Source organism: Danio rerio, chromosome 4 (assembly GCF_049306965.1).
Source record: "Danio rerio strain Tuebingen ecotype United States chromosome 4, GRCz12tu, whole genome shotgun sequence".
In the NCBI taxonomy this organism is placed as follows: domain Eukaryota; kingdom Metazoa; phylum Chordata; class Actinopteri; order Cypriniformes; family Danionidae; genus Danio; species Danio rerio.
The window spans coordinates 68,870,834-68,882,986 of NC_133179.1; the positions used below are offsets into that span (position 1 = coordinate 68,870,834).

Below are 12,153 nucleotides of genomic sequence, written 5' to 3' on the forward strand. Positions count from 1 at the left end.
GCCACACGCTCAAACGCAGTAAAATAACTGTCTACTTCTGCCTCTCTAAATGGTGGAACCAAATTAATATATTTAATCACATCAAATGCTGGCAAACTCACAGGATCAGTTACGGCAGCAGCAGGACTAGATGAGGCTAGTGCAGGGCCACTGGGTAGCTGAGCAAATGACGGAGAGGTAGGTGAACGTATCGGAGAAACCCCGACCTGCTGAAACAGACCACGATCTCTCTGAAGTCGTTCTCTCTCTATTTCCAGCTCTAGCTCCTTTACCCTAAGCCTTTTACTCTCAGTCTCTGCCCATTTAACTTCCAATTCCAGTTCCTTCAACTTTATTGCCAACATTGGATCTGACGCGGTCACCGCAGCATTAGGCTGCGCTTGCGCTGAAGACAGTAACATACGTGGCTCGGCGGAAGAGAGCGGTGCAGATAAAGGCTTCTCGTCGGCCGTGACCGGCGAAGCAGCGCTCGCTTCTGCACGCTCTACCGTTTCGGCAGGTAGAATTTGTTGCAAAACTAATTCATCATGTAGATACTTGTTAATCGCTTTTTTAGACTCATTCTGTGACACGGGAATTTTGAAAAAATTAGCAATTTTAATTAAATCATCTTTGCGGCAGCGATTTAATTGTTCCACGTTCGGAGCCAGTGTAAAAGAAATCAAGTCAAACTCCATAATCCAACCCGAATTATTTTTCCCACAGCACAAGAGAACAGATAGACAAAAGTTTGACTTACCACCCACATGCAGTCAAGACAGTTGGTTGAAACAGCTGACACAGAGTCGATATATTCCAGTTTCTGCAAACAGTAAAATACATAAACTATTTCCTCTTCTTCTCACAAACCAAAAGACGAGCCCCCAATTTATGTTACGACCTCAAAAATGTCTAGGGCTGAAGTCGAACATAAAAATTATAGAAAAAATAAATAAACAGTTAGCAGGTTTGATTTTTAATGACCTTTAAGGTTCTTTTATTGTGAGAAGGTGGAAAAGGTTTGTATTTACAATAAACAAATAAATGAGCGCAAACAAAAAGCTTCAGGGCTGAGCAAGGCCAAAATAACAAACAAAACATTTACTAACTCCACCCCGAAGATAACTTACCTACTGAATCAAAAATAAATGAAGAAAATAAATTACAAATACTTACAGGAACGGGACAGGACGAGAGAGGGAAAAAGAGAGACACACACAGCAGCACAGAAACAACCCAATCCGCTCTTGCGTAACAATGACAATGTCATCGAGGTACGCTTTACAATTAGACACTCCACTGAGCACTATATTCATTAAGCGCTGAAAGGTGGCTGAAAGGTGGAGCGTTCCGTAGCCCGAAAGCCATCACCGAGTAATTCAGAAAGTCATCTGGCGTCACAAAAGCAGAAATTTCAGCAGCACGCTCCGTCAAGGTTATTTGCCAGTAACCCTTAAACAGATCTAATTTTGTGACAAAACGTGCAGAGCCTACTTTCTCAATACAATCTTCCATTAATGGAAGGGGATACGAATCGGGTTTCGTCATGGCATTTACCTTTCGGTAGTCCGTGCAGAACCGTTGCGTGCCATCAGACTTAGGAATGAGGATACACGGTGAGCTCCACGCGCTTGAGCTCGGGACTGCGAGACCATTTGTGACGAGATATTTAACCTCATCTCTCATTACCTTCCGTTTAGCAGGATTCACGCGGTAAGCACTCTGTTTAATAGGCCGGCATTCGCCCACATCTATATCGTGCTTCAATACTGAAGTTCGTGAGGGGACATCTAAAAATAGTGAAGGGAAACAATTAATTAAATCAAGCATTTCGCTTTGCTGGATATCAGACAAATGCAACAACTGTGACTTTAAAACACTCAGAGCCTGGGAATTATTCAATTTGCCACACGAAATTAAGGACTTCTGCATACTTAGACCGTCTTCATCTGAGCCACTGTCAGAAGTGATCACGACAGCCACAGGAGCGATTACAGAGCTTTTTGACTCCGAATCATCTTCACGACTCACATAATGCTTCAACATGTTAATGTGACACACACGGCATTTTCTACGTCTGTCGGGTGTGCGCACAACATAATTCGTGTCACTCAGCTTTTTATCAATGACATACGGTCCGGAAAACTTCGCCTCTAATGCAGCACCTTGAACTGGCAACAAGACCAAGACTTTATCACCTGTAGAAAACGAACGAGACACAGCCTTTTTATCATAGCGCTCTTTAATTTTTGCCCGAGCATTCCCCAAACTAATCTGAGCTAGTTTACACGCATTGTGCAAACGCTCGCGAAAAGTACAAACATAATCAAGAAGATGACACTCTTGTTTTGGCTCTGAAACCCACGACTCATGTAATAATTTTAAGGGCCCTCGAATATCGTACCCGTAAATTAATTGGGCCGGGCTGAAGCCCAATGACTCCTGGACAGACTCACCGATCGCAAATAACAATAAAGACAACCCCTCATCCCAGTCTTTGCTCGACTCAGCGCAGTATTTACTCAACATGGACTTCAAAGTTTGATGGAACCTTTCTAATGCCCCCTGAGATTCCGGATGGTAGGCACTTGATGTAACGTGTTTGATGTTCAGTTGAGAAAGCACTTGTTTGAACACTCGGGACATAAAGTTTGTGCCCTGGTCAGTCTGGATCACTTTTGGAAAACTGAAGGTGGAAAAGAATGTGATCAGTGCTTTTAAAATAACTTTCGCTTTTAATGAGCGCAACGGTATAGCCTCTGGGTAGCGAGTAGTGGTGCACATGAGGGTGAGCAAATAAACGTGCCCAGATTTTGTACGTGGTAGTGGGCCAACACAATCTAAAATCACTCGTGAGAAGGGCTCATCAACGACTGGAATAGGTTTAAGAGGTGCAGGCGGAATTTTCTGATTAGGTTTTCCCATAATCTGGCATGTGTGACATGAACGACAATATTTTGCAACGTCTGCTTTCATTCCAGGCCAGAAGAAATATCGCAAAATACGATGGTACGTTTTGGTAATGCCTAAATGTCCAGCGACATTATCATGTGCCACACTTAGAACCTGTCTGCGTAAACATTTAGGTACTACCAACTGAAAAACAACATCCCAGCCTACACCATCAGACACTGTAGGAGTCCACTTTCTTTTTAACACATCGTCGTCCCAAAAATAACCAATCGGCTTATTTTTAATCGCCTCAGCAGTTAAAGCGGTAGTTCGGCAACGTGACAAAGAGGAGTCATTCTTCTGTTCAACAGAAATCAGCACCTTATCCACGGACAGCGGGAGGTCATCCAATAGCGATTCAGCACCACAGGCCGTGGACAGCGAATCAGCACCCTGCGTCTCAAGTGTCACATCTTGCACGCTGCCAATAAAAGTGTCAGATAGATCAATCATATCGCCAAATTTACGAGCTTGCGCTCGCGTGATTACACAAGCAGAAAAGACGGTCGGAAATTCAGAAACTAAATCATTAGAATTAACCGTCTCACAAAGAGGATTCTCAATAACCTCTGGATATGGAAGAACTTTTCCTCCGGCTAAATCATTACCAATGATAACAGCAACACCCTTCACGGGCAACTGGTGACGAACAGCCAGTTTCACAAAACCTGTTACCAAATCAGACTGAATATGTATACCTTATGCAGTGGCACTTTCAGAACCCCTTAACTCAATCCCCTGAATAAGAACATCAGGGGCCTCATGTATCAACGCTGCGTACGCACAAAAACTTTGCGTACGCCAGGTTTCACGCCCAGAATCGCTCACGTTTGGATTTACTAACAATGAACTGAACGTGGGAATGTGCGCAGCTTCACGGCAGCTTTCTGGCTGGCGTACGCACATTTTTTGTGCGTGTCTGTTTTATTTCCATTGGCGACTCCTAGAGGCAGTTGTGTTAAATTCCTCTCTACAAAGTGTCTGAGCCTTGCAATGGCAGCTGTATGAGACGGGTTCAGCAGGTATATAAGGTTTCCATACCATACATGTGACCAGCTAAACATTAAAGCACAATTTGCAGCAGTCGCCTGTTTTCCCAATGTAATCTGAGCGATCTACTGCACGCACATTGCTATAAAGACACTATCTGAAGATGAATTTGCATGGCCAATGTTGTTTTTTGGCTTTGTGTTGTGTAAGTGCTAAAAGGCAGTCAACCAGAGCTGAAAAAGGAGCCACACAAAATCGCACTCGTATTAGCCGAGAATCGACTCTAGGTCTACCATGTGGCAGGTGAGAATTCTACCACTGAACCACCAATGCTGATAAGCTTTTACTGCAGCCCTAGTGGGGTGTGATTGCTGCAAGGCTGTTACCCAGAGCTGGAAGAGTAGCAACACAAAAAAGGAAATGCATTGGCTGGGAATCGGACACGGGTCTCAGGCATGGCAGGGTAGAATTCTACCACTGAACCACCAATGCTGATATGCTTATGGTGCTGCCCTAACGGGGTGTGATTGCTGCAAGGCTATTACCAAGAGCTGGAAGAGTAGCAACACAAGAGAGGAATTGCATTGGACAGAAATCGGCCTCTAGTTGCCCGCAAGGCAGGCAAGAATTCTACCACTGAACCACTTATGCTGACCCATGTTCTTCCTTGCCTTTGTGTTGTGTGAGTGCTTAAAGGCCGTCAACCAGAGCTGGAAGAGGAGCCACACAAAACAGCAATTGCATTAGCAGGGAATTGAACCCAGGTCTCCCACATGGCAGGCAAGATTTCTACCAAAACCACCAATGTTGATATGGTTATGCTACTGCCCTAGTGGGGTGTGATTGCTGCAAGGCTGTTAGCCTTCCAGCTGGAAGAGAAGCAACACAAAACAAGAATCAGACCCTAGTCTCCTACATGGCAGGCGAGAATTCTACCACTGAACCACCAATACTGACCAATGTTGTTTCTTGCCTTTGTGTTGTGTGGCTGCCACAAGGCTGTTACTTGCAGCTGGAAGAGTAGCAACACAAACGAGCAACTGCATTGGCCGGGAATCGGACCTGGGTTTCCCGCCTGGCAGGGGAGAATTCTACCACTGAAGCTCCAATCCTGAAACCCATGTTCTCCTGCTGAAGGATTCGGATTTCTGCTTTCCAATCCATCTTATCATGGACCAACGTTTATCCTTTTCTCATCATCTTGTTTCTCATGATTTTTTTTAATTAAATATAATTATTTCATCATTTGAATGAGTATTTAACTGTGAAATTATTTTAATTAATGAATAAGTTAACACATTGCTTAATATAAGAATGTTCAGTGCATTTGCCTGTCTCTTTATAACTATTATCAGAAGCCACCAAACTAGGTCAGAGGTCACGGAGACCTTAAGTGGAACTGAGGGCTGAGGACTGGAATCAACTGTTTCTATTGTTATTTCTATGAGTTAATACTAATCTAAAATGTCTAAAGCAGTGGTTCTCAAACTTTTTTCATCAAGTACCACCTCAGAAAAAAATTGTTTCTCCAAGTACCACCAAAATGAGCATAAAGTAGCGTCGTAGGCCCAATAAAGCAGCTACAACTCTGCACAGTTAAAAAAACGTGGCAGATTACCTCAGAAATATAGGCTATATGTCATATATGGCATATTATATCCATCATCTTTGATAAATTTTGAAATGTGTGTAGCATGTACATGACATATTTCATTCCTCCGCGTACCACTAAAGGAAGCCTCCGTACCACTTGTGGTACACGTACCACAGTTTGAGAACCACTGGTCTAAAGTGATTTTTCTGTTTTTATGATTAATTCTTTTAAAGTAATTCTACTTTTTATTCAAGATAGACTATGACTATGATAAGAATATAACTGCCTGAATGTAGACTATACCAATTTTTAACCAGTTTTCATAAAGATGGCTGAGAGTACACTCAGCCTTGAATAAGTAACAGATTATACTTTAAGTGTGTGTGTTCTATTTGAATGTTGATCCGTTTCACAGGTCTGGAGTCAGCTTTAATCAGTCTAAGGGATGTCTGACGTTTATGCTTAAACGTGCAGTAGGTGATTATCTTCAGAAACTGAATTTCTGAAGACAATCACTAATTTTTGTTCTGGTTAAAAGTCTCTTCACTGTCCAATAGTAATGATTACAGTAAATGATCTAAATGTGTTTATATGTATTTTTATATTCTGGGTAAAGCATAAAACTAAAAAATGTTCATCCAATTAAATAGAGTCGGACTATAATCTCCCATAATTCCGATAAGCAGGTCAGGCTGTCTGTCAGCAAATGTAGATTCGGACTTCTGTGCATCTGTTCACGCATATCCGCCATTAGCGTGTGCCCGTCTGTATAAGCGACCGGTCCCGAGACGGACCGGGAGAAATCAAATGCTGAATTAAAACTTTTAAAAACCTGAATCAATATTGGTGTTGCTTTAGCACAAGGACAACACCATGGCGGAAGTATTACTATTAGAGAGGTAATGTTCTGTTTTAAAACTATTTTAGTCAGGCTAAGCTGATGTTAGATTGTGTTGTGTTATGAATGACTTATATGCACAGACGTGTTGCTCAGCCACTGAAATTTCGCGGTGAAATATTGATGTGATTATTTTCAGTTTCATAAGGTCATTTTACAGCATTGATAATGATTTATAGAAATATTTATATTTAGTTTAACAACAAAACATCAGCAAATAGCGCTTTTCAGCCTAACCTGCTTTATTGAGCTGAAGTTGCTTTTATATTTACGTTTGGTCATTTTTGAACAATGACAGCCTTCCTACACTGTTTATCGCTGCTCTGAATATTCACTCTGAAATAGCGTGTAAGTGTGGCTAAGTAATAAATGTAATTCCTGCATGGCGCTGGCACTAACTAACTGGCAAATGACATGAACTAGTGGGGTTGTCTGTCTGCTGTTGTGACGCGGTGCGCGCGTTCGCAATTTCAGGGGTTGTGTGGCTTTAAATCACAGTCCCTCGCCGCCGTCCAAAGATAATATGCTAAGCGGTTAGCATTTTGGCAGATCACCTACTGCACCTTTAAGATATTGTTCAGAATATACGCACAAACCCCACGTGGAAATTCTCCTAGTCTATCTGTGTTTTAACCAATCAGGCTAGAACACCTATATGTATGACGCAGTTAATGACGTTATGTGAGAGTATAATTGTTATTGATTGGTGATTGTAAGCAGAGCGGCCTAGGAACTCATTGCGAGAGTTGAAGCTGGTTTCAGCTGATGAAACTGCAAACTATCTTCTGTAAACTTGATTTATTTATTTAAATCTCTGACTCTGGCTTTTTTATATACCTGACTGGTCATTCTTTGGGTTAAACTGTATACTATCCCTACAGTTTTGGTGGAGGACGCGTGGCACTTGTTTACTGGTGACACCATTGATCAATCAACAAAAAGAAATGTAGAAAGATTTAAAATATTATAGACTAGGGATGGTCTGTGGAGTAGTGGGTAGTAATGGAAAGCTGTTGGGTTCTCATTCAGACGTGAATGAAAGGCAAAATTTTGTGGTAGCTTTGTGTGGAATCCCCTGGTGAGCTGGTGCATTTTGCGGTACACCTATAACGATAGTAATAAGTATAACAGTAGTTAAGGGGTGTACCTCCTCCACCCAGAGTTTAGTACTCAGTGACGGGTGTGTAAGAGGCTTTTAGGACATTCTCGGGGATAAAACTTGGACTGGTTTTTATTTAGTAGTGGACTAAATTAACCCGAGATTGTACTTAGTTCCACCACTGCTATCTTGCTGTTTCACAGACAAAAGGGCCCGAATCCTAAGAATAGAGTAGGTCAGATTATTAGGGAAAGAAATAGTTAAATAAATAAATAAATTCTTAAATAACATCTTAATCGGTATCCATTAGATAGTAGTGGCCACAAAAGTCAGACAAGAAACCTAGAAATATTAGGGCGAGGTTGATTGATCAATGATGCACCAGGAGCAATCCCGAAAAAAATATGACCCTAACTGGATTGGACCGATCTGGACAGTTTCCACATCTTGGGATGGTTTGCAGATTAATCAAGCAAAAGCTAAGCGCTGTTAGTAAGATTTCATTCTCAATTTCTTGTTGCTTTTGGTGTTAAACTCTGATATAAAAAGAAACAGATGAGAGCAGAATGCAGTAAATGGCTCAGCTAAGCTCTTAGGTTTAAAATGATTTTAGAACCGATTTTAAGATAAAAAATGCCTTTGGCAATTAATTGTCAATGAAAAGCTAAAATCTAAATATTGAGTGTCTAGTAGCCAAAAACTAAGCACAGAAACTGACAGTAACATTATGGGAGTAAAGAATAGCGTATGTTTTGTCTTAGAAGATAAGATTCTGTGTGAGTGCACTGTTATCTTGATTTAGCCCTCACCATGACTTTTGACTTTTGGCTGTAAAAGTAACAGAGACATTTCTGTATAAAAAATGTGCCATGTAAGTCTGTGCAAACAAGCAGCTTTATGGTTGGATTTAAATATTTTTAGTAATATATAAGTAACATAAATGGGGGTTGAAATAATACTTTGATGGATGCAGTTAACCCCTGAAAGATCTAAAACTGTTGTTGACTGTAACAGCATTACTTTGAAAAAGCATGTCAACTCTGTTTTATATGTTTTAGGACGGGCTTGAGTAAAAGATTACAATAAAATTATGTTATTGAAGTTAATGTTATGTTTAATGTATGTTTAAATTGAGTAAACATACATTAACAGTTCTGGATTGCTCAAAACTCTCTTTCTCTCTCATTAGATATCAGCTATGAGCTGCTATCTGCCTGTTCCATGAAAACTGATAATCACAGTGTTCAGTTGGAAATGACATTATGTCAGAGTATAATTGTTATTGATTGGTGATTGTAAGCAGAGCAGCCTAGGAACTTATTGCGAGTGTTGAAGCTGGCTTCTGATGATGAAACTGCAAACTGTCTTAGGTAAACTTGATTTATTTATTTATTTGAATCTCTGACTCTAGCTCTTCTTCATCTATCAGACTGGTCATTCTTTGGGTTAAACTGTAAACTATCCCAACAGCTAAAACCCTGCTCATGCACCATTTGGAATCGTAAAAAACCTTTTGTCTTTTCTCCTTTCTATCCTAGAGCCATGTTCCCACGTGTATCCCGTGCTTTACAGAGCTTTGGCCCTGTCAGTGCTAGGCACACTGATTGATGCAGTAGGTCACCAAGTTTATGGACGGGGGGAAATTAGAGTGTCAGGATAGCCTATGGCAATCCCACTAAAGCAAGGGCTTTGGAAGTGCATTAGCACAACAAAACAAATGATCAAAGCATCCCACATTCGTTGTTACCATGCATGTAGACTTTCCAGTTGACCCAGCAGCACCTCCCACGATTTGCTAAACCCATCCTCATGCACCATTTGGAATCGTGAAAAGCCTTTTGTCTTTTTTCATTTCTGTACTTTTACCCACGCACTAAAACAGCAATATGGAGCGCTTCACGGATTTGCGTGTCATCCTTTCGCAGGGGCCATGCTAATCTTCTCTGTATCGATCCAATTTTAGTATATGTGCCACCGTAGCGAGCACAGACCAGCGGTCAGGCTCAGGGCATATGTACGCCTCGAGTCCCAGCAATGTTCCTTCAAGGTGGTGGGACCCGAAGAGCCATGTTCCCACTTGTATGCCGTGCACTACAGAGCTTTGGCCCTGTCAGTGCTAGGCACACTGATTGATGCAGTAGGTCACCAAGTTTATGGACAGGGGGAAATTAGAGTGTCAGGATAGCCTATGGCAAAGTCCCACTAAAGCAAGGGCTTTGGAAGTGCATTAGCACAACAAAACAAACGATCAAAGCATCCCACATTCGTTTTCACCATGCATGTAGACTTTCCAGTTGACCCAGCAGCACCTCCCACGATTTGCTAAACCCATCCTCATGCACCATTTGGAATCGTGAAAAGCCTTTTGTCTTTTTGCATTTCTGTACTTTTACCCACGCACTAAAACAGCAATATGGAGCACTTCACGGATTTGCGTGTCATCCTTTCGCCTCTTGCGGGAGAATCTTCGGTTCCCTTCCCGTTCCACAGTTCCACTTTCCCTTCTTCCTGATTGGCCCGACGTCTGGCTCGGGATTGGTCGACGCAAAGTTCCACAAAGCGTGCTTCCGAATTTGGTCATGTCATGTAGCGTGCCGTTGGCTCTTTTGAGAAAGTTCCACTGAACGTGCGCTCCGATTGGCCGCTGGGCGGGACCTCCAGGAAGCGCGATTTATAAAGCGGTGCAGTGGAAAGAGGAAGTTAAAAAAGGAGACAAAACAGACTATAAAGACGACAAGCTTTGTTGTAAATGTTTATTTTGTTTGACAAAAAAAATAGATATATAGATGTATATGTTTTAGGGCTTTATGATAGCATAGAAAAATGCGATTATTTCTAAAATAACATTTCCCTAGAAAAATGCATTTTTTCTGTGTTATTAAATCATTTACTTAATAATATTAAATGGTTAAAAGATATTGTTCAGATGCAATTAGCTCTAATTCTAAAAATTATAAGTCTAATAACACTGTCAAGGTGCAAACATTTAGTCTTTAAAACAACTAAGCAAGATAAATGTTTATTTTGTATAAAACAAATATAAATATACATGTACAAGTTGTAGGGCTTTATGATAGCATAGAAACTGCTATTATTTCTAAAATAACATTTATGACAGCATAGAAATTGCTATTATTTCTAAAATAACAATTCCATTCAAAAATGCATTATTTTATCTGTGTTATTAAATCATTTACTTAATAATATTAAATAGTTAAAAGATATTGTTCAGATGCAAATAACTAATTCTAAAAATTAAGTCTAAGTCTAAAAACACTGTAAAGGTGCAAACATTTAGTCTTTAAAACAAATAAGCAAGATATTCAGACTCTGATTGGCTGTTGTCATTTTCTTTTTTCTTCTTAACTTCTGCTATTAGTGTTTATTTACAGCTCTGGGTTATGCTTTGAGCTGCTCTAGCAAATAGCCGAGCAGCAACTACTGGGAAGGTAGTTTATAAAATAATAATTTATCATATGTTTGTGATTTTTTTTTTTTTTTTAAATATTGCATAAACTGTTGTGATAATAAAATAATTGTACGCTATATTGTACTGCCCTAATATGTTAAAAGTATAAATGGTTATATATTTTGTGTAAATAAACATTTTTCTATTTTATTTCTAATCTCTGTGTACATTTCAGCTTTTTTTAAAGATTTGTTCAGTAGCTACAGTGTCCCAAGAGTGGGTTATCTGTTGTGACTCGAATAACTTTACACAATATTTATATTACACTTTACATTCATAATTTTTTCTATTCATTTATTGCAAACAAGTGTTAAAGGATAAAATAAAACTTGCAAAAATACACTGCGTACACATATTCATGTGGTTGCTTTAATGTTATCATTGTGTAATTTAAAGGATGGTAATATTAGGGTTCTGTTTATTATTCATAAACAAGTTATAAACTGTAGTTTAGCTAACAGTAAAAATAAAAATGGTATAAAATTATATTGTAAATTTAAGTAAATGTTCAATGTAAATGCAGTAAAAAATAATATGTGTATATGTAAATATAACTGGAAACATTGATGTAAATGAAATATTTTAAAATATATTTAATTGAATTTTTAAATAATTTATTAAACTTTAAAAAATTGACAAACCTATTTAAATATCAATGCCTGAAATTTAAATTTGAAAGTATTTTAATATAATATTTCTTATATCCTACAACCTAATATTTTAGGTACTATATTTAGTTTAATCAGTTCTTTAAATATTTTATTATGTGTTATTTAATATTAATAAATAAGTTACCTGAACATTGCGGTCAATATAATTGACAAAATTCTAAAACATTTAAAAGTCAATATTTCAGTATGTTTATTATTAAACTATTAAAATATTTTATTTCTTAAAAGGTGTCAAATATAAGTCCTGATTATAAAAATATTTTATCTAACTGACATGCAATTCAAAAAAGCTATATTTAGTTATGTTGCAAATAAACATACAATTATATTTGAATATAATGTAATACATTTATTAAAAAATCATACTTATTATTATTATATGTTACTCAATTCATTTAAAATGGATTTTCTTTTTCAAATTATGTAATATATGATATACAATGAGAGCAGTCTACAGCACATGGCTAATTAATATGCACCTGTCATACCCCAGAAAGCACA

At 38.9% G+C, this 12,153-nt stretch overlaps 1 protein-coding gene and 1 non-coding gene across 2 annotated transcripts in view; one reads left to right on the top strand and one right to left on the bottom strand.

Moving 5' to 3' along the window:
• The window catches only part of LOC108183347 (uncharacterized), a 199,270-nt gene that overhangs the window by 32,800 nt on the left and 154,317 nt on the right, over positions 1 to 12,153 (top strand). The window lies entirely within an intron of this gene.
• LOC137494762 (U6 spliceosomal RNA) lies at positions 9,393 to 9,499 on the bottom strand. Its single transcript, XR_011014708.1, has one exon. It is a non-coding gene; the product is annotated as a U6 spliceosomal RNA (small nuclear RNA).